We start from the raw sequence: 16,841 nt of genomic DNA on the forward strand, positions 1-16,841 counted from the left end.
CTGGAAGAGTGGGGCCCCAGAAGAGCTGATACAAATACTGGATATAGGGCTATAAGAAAGGAGGCTGATTTCTGTGCTGGAGGACAGTGGGTTCTGGTTTTGTTCCTTGCAGTTTTTCCTAATTTTCAGTAAATTAAGGGGATAAGGAATTGCCTAGCTACAGCACGGGCTAGGCGCTGGGTTCAGACTTTGGTCTTGCTGGGAGAACCAGCGGGGGTTCAGAGAGCGGTGCACCTGGAGCTGCGAACCTCTCCTCCTCGGGCAGTGCAGCGGCGCGGGGTCCCGGTGAATGCGGACAGACCCGGCTTTACCCTTGCGGGGCCGGGATGCGGGCGCGGCCGGGGCGCGGCGCTGCGGGGCGCCCGTGAGCGGCGGCGTTGCTGCCATGGGGCGGCCGCGGCGGGGGCGGCATCCGACGGGCTGGGCGGCACCGCGCCCGCAGCAGCCACCAGCGCGTCCTCCTGGCAGCGCGGAGAGGCAGCACAGGTAGGACCCCGCGCCCCACCCCTTCCCCCGCCGCGGTGCCGGGAGCGGGAGGGAGCCTCGCCGCAGCCCGAGCTCCGCAGCCTCCCGCGGGGCTCCGCATCCCGGCCTCGCCGCCCCGGGAGCGGTCGCCGTGCGGGGCCGTCCCCGCCGCTTTGTGCTGCCCGCCCTGTGCTGCATGTGCCCTTTGGCTCGGCAACGCCAGCGGCCAGCAGCCCAGCGGCAGGAGGCTGCGCCGGGAGGACGGCCAGAACCCCCCCGTAAGTAGCTCCCTGCCGCTGCTGGGCTGCCTTTGTTCGGTGGAAGGTGTAAGGAGGCGTGCGGGTGATTTTCAGAAGGTGTCACTTCACTGCTGCCGCGGAATTCAATGGCTGGGCTGGTTCTCTCCGATTCCTTCTGCTTCCCCTTTGTTAGCGGTTTCCCGGGGAGTCCTGTATTGTTTCAGCTTCACTGAAAAAAAGCAGGAGCTGTCAAAGAGATGACTTTGTTCCCTGCGATGCTTCTCTCGAGCAGCATCGCTTTGTTCGCGCTCCCGTGAGCCATTTGTCACACAAGTGCCGCCGGAGCCAGCGGGCTCCGCTCCGGGGCCGCGTCCCTCTGCCTTTGCCCTTCCCAACAGCTGGAGCAGGTAAGGCAGAGGTAATGGCATTCACACGGGAAATCCATCTCCTCAGTCAGAAAACGTCTGTGTCAGCGGCAGAAATGTGTGTAACGCGCATTTTTTCTATGTCACGGGGGGATTTTTAATGAATGACGGTTTGGGGGTTTTTAATTAATTTTGCTGGTGTTGCCACTAGTCAGTTACAGATCTGGCTCTCCGTAGCTGTAGGATGTAAAACCGTTGTTACGTCTCTGCTCTGTAATTTTAAGTGTAAAAATGCCCAGTTAAAACACAGTTCAAGGAGTAAATAGAGACCTGGAAACCACAACTGTGCATCCTGAAAATTTAATATGCCTGACAATAATGGCACTGAAAATGATCTGCTGTTGGGGGGATGGGACCATGGAGAAAGGGAAGAGTAATTTGCAACCACAGGCCTAATAATAGATATTCTGTCGATAATAGATACGTAGATAATATAATTTGTTATCTTCCCAAACACATTTTCTGTACATACCTTAAACGTTATTGTATTAAAAGAGCTCTTTTCTTAGACTCTGGGTTATTTAAGATAGCTGATAGCAGTAACATGTTTTAATAGATTAAAGATGATAAATTGGAGCCAGAACTGACTTTTATTTGGTATTTAGTAATGCATGCTCAGTAAATTCCCGTCACTGAAATAAATCTAATTGCATCTTGCATAGACGATTAAGTCTTGTAACTGTACCAAAACATTAATCAATAGGCGTAAATGTTATCATGAGTTTCTTTAACAAAGCCATTGATGCTGCAGTAGCCAGCAGTTTTGTGTATTAGTTTCTTTGGGTGGTTTGAATCCAGGTCAGGAATTCATCACATAGACAAATTCAACCCTTCCTTGGCTGCTATCAGTTTATCAGGTTAGACGTGTTTGGGGTTGAATATTTCATTGCAGCAATTAGCTTGAATTGAACATTGTGAAGTGTATTGAAATTTTATATAGAAGTGATTTGTACATTTGTTTATTCTTCAGTTGAATAATTGCAAGAACTACTGTGGAAATATTTGTTAGTAAATATGGTATATAGCAAAGAGGTTGCTTCTGGTTGGTATTGGGTCTACTTTTCTCCAACAGGAAAATTTGTCTTAATTTTAGAACAGGGTGCACTAAGGGCCATTGTCAAACACCCACTTGGGCAATCCTACATTTTAGAGAGAATTGCTTCTCACTTATAAGAAAATACTATTTTTTATTTATATACTGTATAACAGAATTTTTAAAATTGCACTGGTTGGAAACACAGTTGGTCTGAAGCATGAATGGCTTGCTGGGTCCTGTGCTAAGACATCAACTTTTTTCCTTCTTTCCCACACCCCCCTCAAAGGTTGTTCCTTTATAGGTCTTATTTTGGTTTGTTGTTTTGTGAGGTTATGCAAGTAATTTCAGAAATTTCACAAATTTCCATTTGTGAAATGGAAAGGCATTTGGTTTTTTTTCAACATACAGTTCCTTGAAACCTTAACAAAATTTATTAACTACTAAAAATACTGTTTGGCAATCATATTTCACTTTAAATACAGATATTAAAAAGCAGCTGTTTTGGTTTCACGCTTCTGATTACAGCAATAAAAATAACTTTTGCAGTTTCTTCTGCTTGGGCTCTTAGTCACTCTGAATAGTGTTTTGCCAGGTATCTCAGTCACTGAAAATAGATTAGTCTGTTACTAATGTAGTTTAGAGTTATTTCAGTATTCCTATAATAGATGTGTCAGGTAAGCTCTTTTTAAATAAGAAACACACGGCATAATAAGTGTTGAGTGAAAGGTGATGATGAATTTATGTTTATGAATATATTTGCTTGTTTTAGAATGAAATCTAACACAAACAGGATTTTTAGAGACAGTGTGAGCTTGAATGACTATGTTTTGACTTTTAGTCCTCACAAGCCAAGAGACAAGACTTTTCTTCATATTCTGAATTATTCATACTTGAAAATTGCTGAATCTGATTGTTAAGAGGGATTTTTTTCCCCTCCCAGAAAATCAATGCAGCCTTTATTCCATAAAAGCCCAAATAAGAGAATCATGTCAAAAATGGATAAACCTACTATTAATATATTGGAAAAGTACAGTAAATTTTTTTGGACAGACTCAAGGTGATGTAGTTGCATAATAGCTGCCATCAGCATGATCTAAATGTTGAGATGCTCTAAACACCTGCATTTTGACATCGAGCCAATGTATTTGAACAAGATATAATAAAGTTGTATAAAGTGCGCTGTAAAATAGAATTAATTGGTGTTAAGTGGTATGATAGAAGGCAAACTAAAGTTACAGGGTTAACTTTAATTACATTACTGTAATTCTACTGGAGGGGCCAATTTTTTTTATCTGTTATTTAAATTAGTTAGTAATGAATAAAAATTGTGTTTGTTTCCATGGAGACTCCATGAGTTCTGCCTTTAAGGAACAATCAGTTGTTTTGTAGACCTTACTCTTATTTTTTCCCCATCATTTCCTGAAGGAACTTTTACTCCTTTTGACTCTCTACATTACACAACTTCTCTCTTTATGAGCTAAAATATATTTTGTCAGAAGAACGCAGCATTTACCCTTGCTTCACATTCAGCATTTTCACTTATATTGGTGAAGCCTTACAAAGAAATAAAATTGACTTGTAACAAATATTTTTAAATTGATGCCGTTCAAGACCTGTGCATCACATGAGCCAAATCACAATGATTTGGTAATTAAGTTTGGTGGGAAGAAAAATGTAGAGATCTTGCTGCATATTATCCTGGGTAAGTGGCTTACAGTGCTGTTTTGCCACACAGAATGGAGCTGATTCAGATGCCACTACAAATGTGTAAAGTACATCAATATATTTTTAAATATAGTGCAGTTTCCTCTTTATATATGTAGGCTGTGTACCAAATTATGGGAGTAAAAGTTTCATGCCTCTAACAAGACCATTTAAGAAAATACTGTCATATGCAGATGATTTTAGTGTGTTTAACTCACATCCCAACATGGCTTTGAAAATGGCTTATTGTTTTGATGCTAACACATGTGAAAGCCTTATTTTCTTCTCCATTATTGCCTCGAGAAAGCAGTAAGAAAATGATGGAAAAAAGTAAAAACTTTCCCCACACTTTAGTGTTTGGGAGTGCAAACTGCTGTGCATTTTGCTGGCATGCTTGACCATCTCTTTCATTACTCAGCATGTTTTGAAAGTCAGCTGTCAGACTGGGGCAGCTTCATGAAGCAGCTCAGTCTAGTGATTTGTGGTAAGGCTTCTGTAGGAGGATGCTGCACGTTAAGGATTATGTTTACTGTTAAGTTGAAATGTGGAGGGAGTGTGATGAAAAGAATTGAAGTGAAATGAACCGTACCAAATTCTGACTTTCATGTTGCTCTTCAAAGAAAGTTGATTCTCTTCAAAGTAACATGCTGTCTTTCTCTGTGGCTTTTGAGAAAGCTGCATTTGAAACTTCAGCACATTAAAAAAAAAGAAAAAGATACAATTACAGTGATCTGTGGAACAGTTTAGGCCAGATGAGAAAAACAGTGATAGGAAACCCTGTGAATCTGTATTATCTTTGAGTATCTGTTGGCACATATGTGAGATAGTTGGGTTGAGTGGATTCATCTGCCGACAAAACCAAAGTGCCTTCCATGTTGCAGAATCTCTTTTCTTTTGCTTATAACTTTGGCAAATTTTAGCCATGTGCTCTGTAGCTCATCACACATAGTTGTGATGTTAATTTTTATTGTAATTATTAATTAATTGAGAATTAGATTAGTTGCTTTGCCTTGCTAAAAAATCCTAATACAGTTCAGAAACATGGTTCTGCTCTGGTTTTTAGCTAGGCTCCAGATCCTGCTAAGGCAGTGTCCTTTTGTCTGATCTTCATTTTTACTGTCTTCATGAAATTCTGCCCAAATTTTCTGTCATAAGTCTACAAAATGCTAGTCTACAAATAAAGTTATAATACTAGGTCTACAAACTATTGTAGTTTTCACATACCTGTGAAAATTTTAGGAAACAAAATGAGAGATTACATGTTTATTCAACACCCAGTGCCACAGAGTATTTTTAACAGTGACCTCAGGGGTACTTGCCTATATCAGCAGTAGCAATTGAAGTGGCACTTGTGTCTATGCTGGAGACAGAATTAAAATCAAGGTTTTCAACAGGACAAAGATGTTGTAGTTATGAACTGTATAAGGAAGGTATTGGGCAGTGATTCTTTGGAAGAGCTTTGGTTTATGGTAGATTACTCAAATTGCTGCTGCAATAAAAGCAAACATTGTATGGTGATACATAAGATAGGACAACAGCATGGAAGACAGGAGAGGTCCTCCTCAACTGTAACACCATGTCCAGGCAGGCTACACACTTCTACAAAAAAGTGTATAAATTGGAGAGTATCCAGAGGAGATGAATGAAAATAATTAAAATATTTAGAATATATGATTATGAATGAATGCTGAAACGTCTGGAGTTGTTTCAGCTCAAAGAATGATGACTGTCATGGTTAACAAGACATCATAATTTTCTAATGTCACAAAGGTGTTGTGAAGCAATGTTGTCCATGCCTGTGCCCAACCCAATGATATGTAGTGGACTCAGCAATAATGAGGTTGAAGCAATAGAATGCATTACTGAGTTTGGATTTTCATGATTTTAGCATCATTAAACACTGAGTAGTAATCAGGAATGACATAAATATAGTGGAATTCTTTCTGGAGCAGTGTGGTGGAACAGATTACTCTTTGAGGTCTCTTGTGGTCTCCTTGGTCTTCAACATCTGTGCACCCTGGTGTTGATCAGGTTGTACCTTGTTCCCTCATCAGTGCTGCATGTGGCACATTTGTCTGTGTGTGATGTCTCCAGAAAGAAAAGGGTCTGAGCAGAGCAGCTCAGAGCTTTGCTGTGATCTCTTCATTCGGATCAGCTCTGGCGTGCACTCCTCTCTCCTTTCACAGTGATTCCTCTGCTGGTGCTTGGGCAGGAAGTGTGAGGGGGGAAAGCGCCGCGGGATGCTGGAGGAGCCTGAGATCCGGCTGGCACAGGGAAGAGCAGGTTAGGGGGGCATGGGTACAGATGTCACAAGGAACCCGGCTAGCAGGACAGTACACGAACATGGGATGTGATGGATGTGAAGGGGAGATAAGGGCTGGGGACAGGTGACTGGGACTTGAGAGAGAGCAGGATACAGAGTGAGCTGGTAGGTGGCAAGTTGGGTTACTGGCAGGGACTCCAGTATAACAGAAGCCTCAATAATTGCAAACCAGGATTGGCATAGTAAGAAGACAACAAAGAGCCAAAGGAGATTAATTTAATGACTGGGAAAGTTATGTTGGAGACTATGGGACGGAAGTAATTAAAACTTGAAGAAAATTGCAGAGTCTTTCTTCCTAAGGCTACATTGTCTTCTAAATCGTAGCATTTGTGCTTTAGGAGACCCATCATAAATGATTTCTTGGTCTTTTCAAATGGAGAATGACCACATGTTACTCCACAGATCAGTGCTGGGAATGTAGAGACTATTCTGTACCATAGTGGTCTTAGGTGGGTGAGCAAAACAAAAGATGTAAAAGAAGCATTTTTCAATTTATTTTGGTTTTCTTGGGTTTTGTTGTTTGTTGTGGTTTTTTTTGAGATTGACAAGTGAAAGAAAGGAAGCGCCAGAACTTCACAGAGCTGTCAGAGTTGTAAGTTGCTAAGAGGAACAAAGAAGTAAGCTGATTTTTTTTGTCCTTTCCGGATCCTGTTCCAGGGTTGGTAGATATTTTGCAGTAGCCTACGCCGGCCCATCTGGGGGCTATGATGATGAGCAGTGCCATACTGCTCTCAGCCCTGAAGCTTTGGCAGTCATTGCCTCATCCACTGCTCATGTTTGGAGGAAGGACAGACACCCTCAGCGCATACAAGTGGGTTTGATGTTCTTCCCAAGCACTCTGTTCCAACATCCCCTGCTGACAGCGCAAGGGTGGGCTGTACTGAAGAGCCCTGCTGTGTTTTTTCTGGCAAGTAGATTAATCTTTCAGCCACCCACACAGCCTGCTGAACACTGTCACGAGCTGCTGGGATCTGGTAGCCTGATACCAACACCTGATATCTGACAAACCGTGTGCTTCAGGTTATTGTGTTTCCTTGGATGGGAGGCCGGAAAAAAACAACGTAGGTGAGCTTGTGAGCACACAACTGTTAATTCACATGTGAGGGTTCCATTTGGCCCAAGGTACATCCCCCTCACATCCCCTCATGCACCTGCCTGCTGGAACCCTTTCCAGCAGTTAAAGGACAGGTTCCCAATGCCTTGAAGTCCCCCATTCCTGGCACTCTTCAGGAGCCTTTCCAGACAGAGGCTGCACCAGTAAGAGGCAGATGGGCTGTAAGCCACAAGGGTCGCTGAAATAATTCTTTCTCAGCCCGGCTGTTTTTGTGGGACTATTCTATATTGTCAGGGTGAAAGAGAAGCTGAAGACCCATTTGTGGCTCTGACAAGATGTCAAATGCTGTTGTTTGTCATGCAGAACTGTGACAGTGGCATTGGTTGCTAGACTGCATTTTTCCTCATTTTATCTGCACTGTGCTTATTTACAAATTGCAGCTTGTCTGGTTTGAGAAATCACCTTTGTAATGCCCTGGCCCACTCAGCAGGTTTAGCAGAAGGTAATTTGATTCACTCTGGGTGATACATGGGAGAAAGAACAAAATTCTCAGGGAATTTGACAGCAAATTTTTAGTTGCAAATTTTAGAACTTTCGTGTAGAATAATGTACTTGGCAAATTTCAAAACAACATCCAGAAAAATTAAGGCACTTAACAAACTTAGTAAACTTTAACTTGGTGAACTGTAACTTATCCAGACACAACAAGGCACTAAGGCGTTGAGTAGTATTTTTTAGTCTGGTTTCCAGTATATTTTGGGAAGAAACAAAGAAAGCAAGGTATACAATCACCACCTTAGGATCCAGTGGACCATGCCAGCTCAGCACACGTGTTACTGTCCTTTTTTTCTGCTCTGGTCTGCTAGGCCCTCCCCCAGGCTGTGCTTTAGTGTTTCCTGGATGTGGCTGGCATCATTTTGGGGCTCACCACAGGCCATGAGGTCAGGCTGCTGTTTTGGACCAGACCAGAGGCTGACTAAGGCTCAGTGGGGTTGGGATGTGGAGCAGGACATTGTTCCACAAACACAGAACTGACTCTGTTCCCCCAGCACTTCCCATTTCCCAGCTGGTTTGAGATATTTAGTAATTTCTCCAGTTTCCTACAACCTTCACTACTGCAGTCAAAGGTTTTTTTTTTCTGAAGAGTTTGTCTGTAAAGCTTTTGATGTGATCCCTCACAATATCTAGACTGGGAAGAGATGGATTTTTTGGGGGGGGGAGGGCTAGATGAGTAAGGAACGTGTTGGACCTTTTAATCCAGAGTCCTGATGGGCATCAGTGACCGGTGGTGACTCTCAGTGGTCCATATGGGAGCCAGTGCTATTTATTATCTTTGTTAATGATGTGGACAATAGGATTGAATGTAGTCTCAGCAAATTTGCAGATGACACCAAGCTTAGTGGTGCTGTTGACACACCTGGAGGGCAGGATGCTGTCCAAAGGGACCAGGACATTCCAAAGGGGCCCATGGGAATCTCACACAATTTAACACACCCGAGTACAAGGTGCTGCACCTGGGTCAGCACAACTCCTGGGTATCAACACAGGCTGGGGATGAACAGATCCAGAGCAGCCCTGCTGAGAGAGACCTGGGGGTGTGCTGGCGGAGGAAAGGCTGGACATGACCCAGCCACAGGCACTCACAGTCCAGAAAGCCAAATTTGTCCTGGCTGCATCCAAAGCAGTTGTGGTCCGCAACACAGGAAGGACATGGACCAGCTAGAGGAGGGCCACCGAGATGACCAGAGGGAGAGAACACTTCTCATACAAGGAAAGACTGAGACTATTGAGATTGTTCATCCTGAAGAACATCAGGTCCAGGAGACCAAAATTAGGTCTCCTGTCTTTGGGGGGACCTAATTTTGGCTTTACAGCATCTGAAGAAAGGCTGATGCTGTAAGAAAGATGGAGAGGGACTTCTTACAAGAGCATGTAGTGATAGGAAAATGGGAATGACTTCTGACTGAGAGTAGGTTTAAATTAGATATTAGAAAAAAATCTTTACTGTGAGGGTGGTGAGGCATTGGAATAAATTGCCCAGAGAAGTTGTGGATGCTCCATCCCTGGAAGCGTTCAAGGTCAGTTTGGATGAGACTCTGAGCAACCTGGTCTAGTGGAAGGTGTCCCTGCCCATGGCAGAGGGGCAGGAACTAGATGATCTTTAGGGTCCTTTTCTACCCAAGCCATTCTTTTAGTCTCATATATGTCCATGGAATACACGAATGTGCATATAAGGCTATATACCTTAAAGAAACTCCAGTTGTTGCTGCAGTGACTTTCCATCTCCATGTGTTTTCTGTGTACCTCTGCATCCCTTGAGCTAACCTGAGTTCACGTGGTCCTAAATTCTATATCCTTCACTTCATATGTGCCTCAGTTAGTTGTAGCTAATTTTAATAATTTCAATCAAATCCAATTAAAAGAATTGCTGAACATCATAACTGACTGCAGTTAACAGTTGTATTTTAAATGTGTTAATAACTACACAGCATTAAGTAGTCTCAAAAAAGCAAGTGTAGATATTTTAAGTTGGACACTAAATATTACTGACCATGTTTTTGCTATAATCTCACATATTTACTTCTGTCATGTGGGTTAAAAATATCCTCCTTGCCTCCAGTCTGCTCTGCAGTGTTAACCCTTTCGTTGGAGGTCTTTTGGCCCCATGACTGGGCTGTTCCACTGGTGACTTCTGAACTCTGGGAACCTTTGACTCTGAGATTTGCTTTCTTTTTTGTTGCTATTCATTTATGGCATGGGCACAGCTGACCACAGGTGTCTAATCCCATTTCTCCCAGGGACCAGACTCAGTTTTGCCCAGGCACAAAACTAAACTGGGTATCAAATTTGTCACATGCATTTGTTTATGCAAAACTTTATTGCCCATGGCAACAAAAGCAGTACCTGTAATGCATGACAGAGTCCAGGTGTCCAGCAGTAAATCCACAAAAGCCCAAGCAAGGACTCTCTGTTATGTACGTGCAATCAGTGCTTCACAGATGGTGCTATGGACTCTGCTGTTGGTTATGATTGTGATTATTGCGTAGCTTTTACAAGCTTTCATTCATTACTTTTACCACATGTAAACCACTAATGCAAGCTCCCCACATGAGTAGCACTGCTGCCTTTTCATGTTATGTAGCTCTAGAAGGTGTTATTCTGAAGTTTGATCCTGCTTTAGTTGGAGAGTTATAATAAGTAGCATAATTTAATATTTGTTTTTTATAGAGATAAAGATATGTTCCATAAATTCTAAGTGTTCTTATACTGTGGAACTGTGACTGGATCTGCATGGCTAGAGCCTGCATATGGCATTCTGATGATACAATACTGACTGCAGCAGAAAGGTTTGTGAGGAAATGAATCATTTGGTCTGCAGAGCAGAGCATGGCTGCTGCGGCATAAATCAAGCCTTTGTTTCTGAACAAGAAGAAAAAATGTTGTCTAACTGCCCATTAAGTCAGTTTTAGTTTTTTGGTTCTCTAACCTGTTAATTTTTATATCATTAATAACAACAACAACTATATTGTTATTTTATTGTTATTATTATTGTTATTATTATGGTGCAATATTGTGTATTTATACGACTGAGTACATTTGTGGAGTGTTTTAGTTTTTTTGGGTAGAGCATGCCAAGAAGATGTCTTATGTTCTTTATAGCCACTGTCTGCAATTCACTTCACTCTTCCTCTAATGCATTTCCTTTTTTAGGGCCATAGAGTAATGGGATTATTAAAGTTGGAAAGGTCCTCGAGTCCAATCTTTGACTGAACACCGTGGCCAGTTTACTGGCTTGTCACCTAGATCGTGTCACTAAGTGTCACATCCAGCTGTTTCTTGAACACTTCCAGGGACAGTGACTCCACTGCCTCCCTGGGCAGCCCATTCCAATCCTTGATGGCTGTTTGAGAGAAAAAATTCTTCCTGATGTCCAACCTGGCGTGGCTTGAGGCTGTGTCTTCTTGTCCTGTCAAAAGGCTTCAAACCTCAGAATGAGTTAGCCAAATAATGAATGTTCTTACCTTTTTTTGAAAAGCAGTGGATGTTCTAAACATCTAAACTGAGACATTTAGGATTTTTCTTACAACAAAATGTTAAAATAAGAGTTTAAAAAAATTTTAGATAACTCTAAGTGAATATGAGGGAAACTGGACTGCATTGTTAAAAAAAAATATTTCTTAAAACAGCCCCCAAATCTCAACCTTGATTTCTAGTAAGGAGAGAAGAAAATCAATCCAAAAACTATTGAAGAATCTTATTTTTAATATTCATTTCACCTTTGCAGTGCTGTATGGTTTAGGATAAAAATATTGAGTTCATAATTTGAAGCTTTAGAATACTGTAAATTCAGCATTTTCAGACAATGAAGTTGCTTGATTCACAATGAACCAGAAAGAAAATGAGGATAATAGGAGAAACACCTTAGGAAATGCTTTGACTTGGCTTTGTTTTTTGTCATTTTGTGATCATTTAATTCCCTTCAATTATCTCTTCCAAATGAGCAAATAACTCCCACTCCCCAAGAAGCCTGCACTTTTTTCTTTTTATCTTCAAAAAAGATACAAATGCAGAAAGAATTCTGGCACTAAGTGGTTTTGTAAAACTTGGTCCAACATTTGCAGTTGTAATTATTAGGAGATATTGAATTATAGAATGTGTTTATTAAAATATAACGCAGTAAAGGTGTGTGCATATAAATTCACAAGTATGTTGTTGAATATAATGTAATACATAATAGAATTAATTTTTATCCCAAATAACAATTTAGGGAAACCACTTAATGCATCATAATTTTATAGACCAGCAGTAGCCTGCCTAGTCTCATTTCTGCAGTCCTTGTGTAAATATCAGCCTTACAGCAGCTGCTCAAAGAGCAAGCCCACTGCACTGCCATCCCAAAGTGCCAGTGCTGGGAGAAGGGATTTCAGCAGGGAGAAATACATGCCAGCATGGGAGCAGAAGCAGGGTATGCAAGGTTTTATACATGTTCCCTGGAGTGGGGCCAGATTTGCTTGAGGAAAGAGGCAAAAGGAGTGTGTGTTTGTGTGACACACTTCAAAGTGAGGTCTGTGAGGACATGGTGGAGTCAGCTCAGTGCCTGGGGAGCATGAGTTACTCCTCTAGTCCATGTTTATTGCTGTGTCTTGACGAGCATCAGTGGTTTCACATCTGCGAGATCTGTTCTGGTGGGGAGGGTGGCTGCTGTCAGTGTTTAAAGGAACAGACAGCTGTACCCTCACAAGTAAACCTACAAATGGTGGCAAGACAAGGCTGCCTGGGGACTGGTGCAGGGAAGGGCTCTAGCTGTGTTTAATCATTCAGGCTGTTATCTGGTGACCTTCACGTGTGCTGCTTTGTGTGTGTTTGCTCTGGGCTCTGTGGCTGGAGCTCATGCTGAATTCTGCTCTGCTCCTCATGCCTGCGGGGACCGCAGTGCCAGCTTTGCTCTTCTCCCAATTAATCGCACTTACTCACTCTTCTCCTGTCACTTACAAGTTTCAGCTCTCTCCTGTGACTTTGATCTTGGAAGTTTTTGCTAACCTATCAGTCTGCAAACAAAAAGAACATTTGGATACCTGTTTTATGCCCTTTCCTGAGTGCAAACATGATTTTTTTAAAGCCCCATTAGTTATATTTGCAGGACCTTGCATTCTTGGTCTCAGTCAGCGGAAAAAAGGCAGCTTGGTCCTTTCTTCTAAACTATCTTACAAAGTTGCAGAAAGAACTCATTGTTATAATGAGTTATCAAATTTCAATAAGCAAGCTATAGAATGTCAATAAGTAAGCTCTAAACTTGCAATAATTTATAATATTCAAAATAAACCAAAAATGCTTAGTGGTGCTGCATGATAAGTAATGAGCTACATGGATTAGAATCATGCAGTGGTTACCACGATATGGATAAGAAGATAACTGATGTGGGACTTAGAGAGGTAAGAAGCTGAAGACATTAATTTCTTCAAGAAATTTTTTTTTTAACCTCTTGGTATAGGGGATGGGAACCAATCTTCTGTTTCAGTAAAAAAGGAGAGCAATTAAACCCTCAATAGCTGTTTCCAGGCTTTTCATTGGGTGATTTAAATCAGGAAAATACAGACTGATTATGCCATGTGTTGGCACTTTGTAATCTTCTGTATCTGGTAACCACAGAAAGTGAATTCTTTTCTTCTTTTACTGTTCAAAGATTGCCCTCAAAAACATTCCAGTGATGTTTACCTTTGATATTTCTGTTAAACACTGCCAGAGATCCCCTGTGAAGTGGGAAGCAGATACAGATGGCTGCAAACAACTGCAGGTGTTTGGTAGTCAGCTCTTGACTTCTGATGAAGGTCAGAACAGGAATGAAATGAAGGTTTTTAGAACAGGAATGAAATGTCACTGATATGCTGAAATGCTTATGTGGTGAATCCATATGTTTAAGTGACTGCATTTTGTGAATTTTTGGATTTAGTTGTAGAATTAATATCTTATGCCTTTGAACTTCAGGAAAGTGTAGTGTTTTATTCTTTGTTACTTTTGCATAAATCTTTGCATGTAAGAGCTGTTACTGGTGTGAGGTACAGCAGCTTCCATTTGTGGATCCTAGAGATGGATCATGATGGCATCAACTTTGTCCTTTCATTTTACTCCTTGTCAAGAGCCTCATGACTGGTTAGAGACATTTTGTGCTTGGACATAGCTCTGGCTCTGTGGTATTTTTTGTTGGGCTTTTTTAACTGTTGCCAAGATCTGGAAGGTTGCTTGATCAGTGATATTAAAATAATGCCAGAAGTAAATAAATTAACTTGCAGCTCATTCGTAGGTTTAAAAAATAGGGAGGACAACTCACTTGCACAGGATGATGTACGAGAAAGAGGCTATAAATTTTGTGTGGTCTGTTTGGTCCTTCATCATTTCCACAGATGAAGTTTGCTGGCTTGTCGTTCAGTTGATAGTCATGTAATCTGGTGTGTGTGGTCAGACTGGGGAGAAAGCAGTAGGAAAGCACAAAGACTGGGCTTTAAAACAGCAGTTTGCCACTTCAGGTAGTTCTCAAGATAATCCCTTGGTCTGTGCTGCTGAATCTGGATCCCCCTGATAAACTATATATTTATTTTATGTATGGGCAAAATGCAGAAGTGTACAATAAATTACAAGACAGCTTTCTTACTTAGATGGCAACGATTCTGATATAAAAGTAAAGTGTGGGACCCCTTTCTGTCCTTGCACAGCCCCCCCCAGCCCTGGCACAGGCGCTGCTGGCCCAGTGGCCGCGTCCCCAGCTGATGGAGAGGCAGTGAAGCGCTGCTGGGTGAGAGGGAATGCCTCTGCTGGGATGGCTCCGCCGGTCAGCAGCTTTTATCCTCCCCACAAAATGCTCTGGTAACTTTGTAAAAGATTAAAAGGAGAAGCAGCACTGTGCTGCACTTAGATTTGCTTTCTTGTCAGCCAAATATGCTGTCTCCACCTGGCTGACCATGATACTTTTTCTCTTTCTGAGCTGCTGTTATTCTTATAACCTGTGCCTAATTTATTCTTTTCCCTTTTTCTGATGAGGGAATACCTAAGATCTTGCCAATGTGCTATACATACTGCCTCATTCTTTAAGTTTTCATACAATTTAGTTGTATTTGACATGGACTTTTCTCAAAAAATAATTGGTATTCCTGTTTTTCTTTTATCTCCTACAAGCTGCACCAATGTTTTGCATCTCCCCTGGGATTCCAATGTCAAAATATTCAAATTTTTTATTTTTAATTTAGGAAAAGACAAGTAAATATCCCTGATTTTCCTTGCAAAATATTCCTTATTTTCTAAATATTTAAAGAACTAATGTTCATCAACAGTCATTAATTCTGCCATACGAACTTATTCATTAGTATTTGCTATTTTCAATGTGTACATCTGTTCTGTGCCTGGGGAAATGGGTTGGTCTAAACCCAAATTATTTTCTGATGGAGGAAACCCTGGGACTGACAGTGAAACTCAGGTTATTCCCAGTGCTTTAGTGTGTAAATAAACACTGTGCCTCACAGCAGACTTCACAGTAAATAGCAAGGCCAATAGAAATACACATCTGTTTACAAAGGGGATATTTTCTTTGTTTTTTATACAGCATGTCTAGAGGAGGAATGCAAAACTGGTTCACGGTATGAAATGAAATGTTTTCACTGTGTAAGTTATTTGTTCTTTTGCTTCATGTGAAAACACCTTGAAAGAGAGTGAAATAAAGTAGTGCCTAAGGCAAATCTAACTCCTTGATTATCTCTCTACTGCCTGTGGTTTTGCTATTACTTAATGCATTAATACTGTACTTAATACATTGGCTTTTTAATATTCTAACAAATTATGGGTTAATACATGCTAGAATGATTTGACACTTCTAACTCTAGCACGCTGTGATCATAGAATCATAGAATGGTTTGGGTTGAAAGGGACCTTAAGGATCATCCAGTGATCATCTGTATCTTATGACTATTATATCAGATAGCAGATTGGTAGGGAAGAATATTTTGCTTTAGGAAAAAGAATTTTTATCTATAAATTCTAATGTCTGCTTGGGAGACATTAAAATACTAAAAATTCTATGTGTAGAGTATATGTAGAAAATAACACAGAATGTGGAGAATAATATTTTTTCTTTACAAATTCTAATGTATGCTAAGGGACTATTGAATTAACATTTTAATATTTCACATGCTGTTACAAATCCATTCTTAACCCCATTTACAATGAATTTTTTACAGATTGTTTTCATATCTGAAGGATATAAATAGCATTCTTAGGTCACATACACTATGTAGGACACAGGCTTGGCTTTAGTAGTCTTAGATAATTGTCACAATAAGGTATTGCAGACCTGTCCACCAAAGGCACTAGTTATCATTGCTTTCTGCAAATACTTTCCTGATCACCTACATAATTACTGTGTCTTGTAAAAGGCATGGGTGTGTGTATATATATAAATATATATACACATCTGTTTAGATGCATCTGTCGCTCAAAGCTTTTTTTCTTTTGTAATATATGAAAATCTTTTCTGACAAGGTTCATAAACAGTCAAGTAGACTGTACCTAATCAGATTTTACCCCCTTTTTCCCAAAAGTAACAGATGTTTTTTTGCTCTGTGCATTTTCTTCCTACATCTGTCTGTGTTTTAATTATGAACAGTTGAATATAGCAATAGTGTCAAGCCAGTTATTGTCATAATGAAAAATAAGGAGCAATATAGAAATATTTCCCCCCACAATATAAACTATGTTTTCACTGCTAGGAAAGGGAACAGGATAATTAAATCTTTCAGGTTATTTGCAGTTTCTTGTAGTTAAATGTGAACTCTAGCTGGTCTCCAGGTTGGCAGGGAGTGACTGAGGGAGCTGGGGTTGTTAATCTCGAAGGTAGGGAGGGCCAGAGGAAACCATTTTTCTCTCTACAAGTGCCTGGAAGGAGAGTGTAGCCAGGTGGGGGTTGGCCCCTTCTCCCAAGTGACTAGAATATGATTCCAGTAGGACAGGGGAAATGGTTTTGAGCTCCCCAGGGGAGGTTCAGGTTGGACATCAGGGAGAGTTTATTTTCAGAAAGGGTTCTTAAGCGTTGGAACGGGCTGCACACAGG

General features: G+C 41.1%; 1 protein-coding gene across 2 annotated transcripts in view; it reads left to right on the forward strand.

The window, feature by feature from the left end:
• Positions 1-430: 430 nt before the first annotated feature.
• Positions 431-16,841, forward strand: part of CRACD (capping protein inhibiting regulator of actin dynamics) — a 129,727-nt gene continuing 113,316 nt past the window's right edge. The window contains exon 1 of one of the 2 annotated variants that reach the window (XM_059469752.1): positions 431-486. The gene's annotated coding sequence lies outside the window, so the exon portion shown is untranslated. The remainder of the gene's footprint in view (positions 487-16,841) is intronic. The other variant, XM_059469753.1, reaches the window with a different exon arrangement.

Source organism: Ammospiza nelsoni, chromosome 4 (assembly GCF_027579445.1).
Source record: "Ammospiza nelsoni isolate bAmmNel1 chromosome 4, bAmmNel1.pri, whole genome shotgun sequence".
Lineage (NCBI taxonomy): Eukaryota > Metazoa > Chordata > Aves > Passeriformes > Passerellidae > Ammospiza > Ammospiza nelsoni.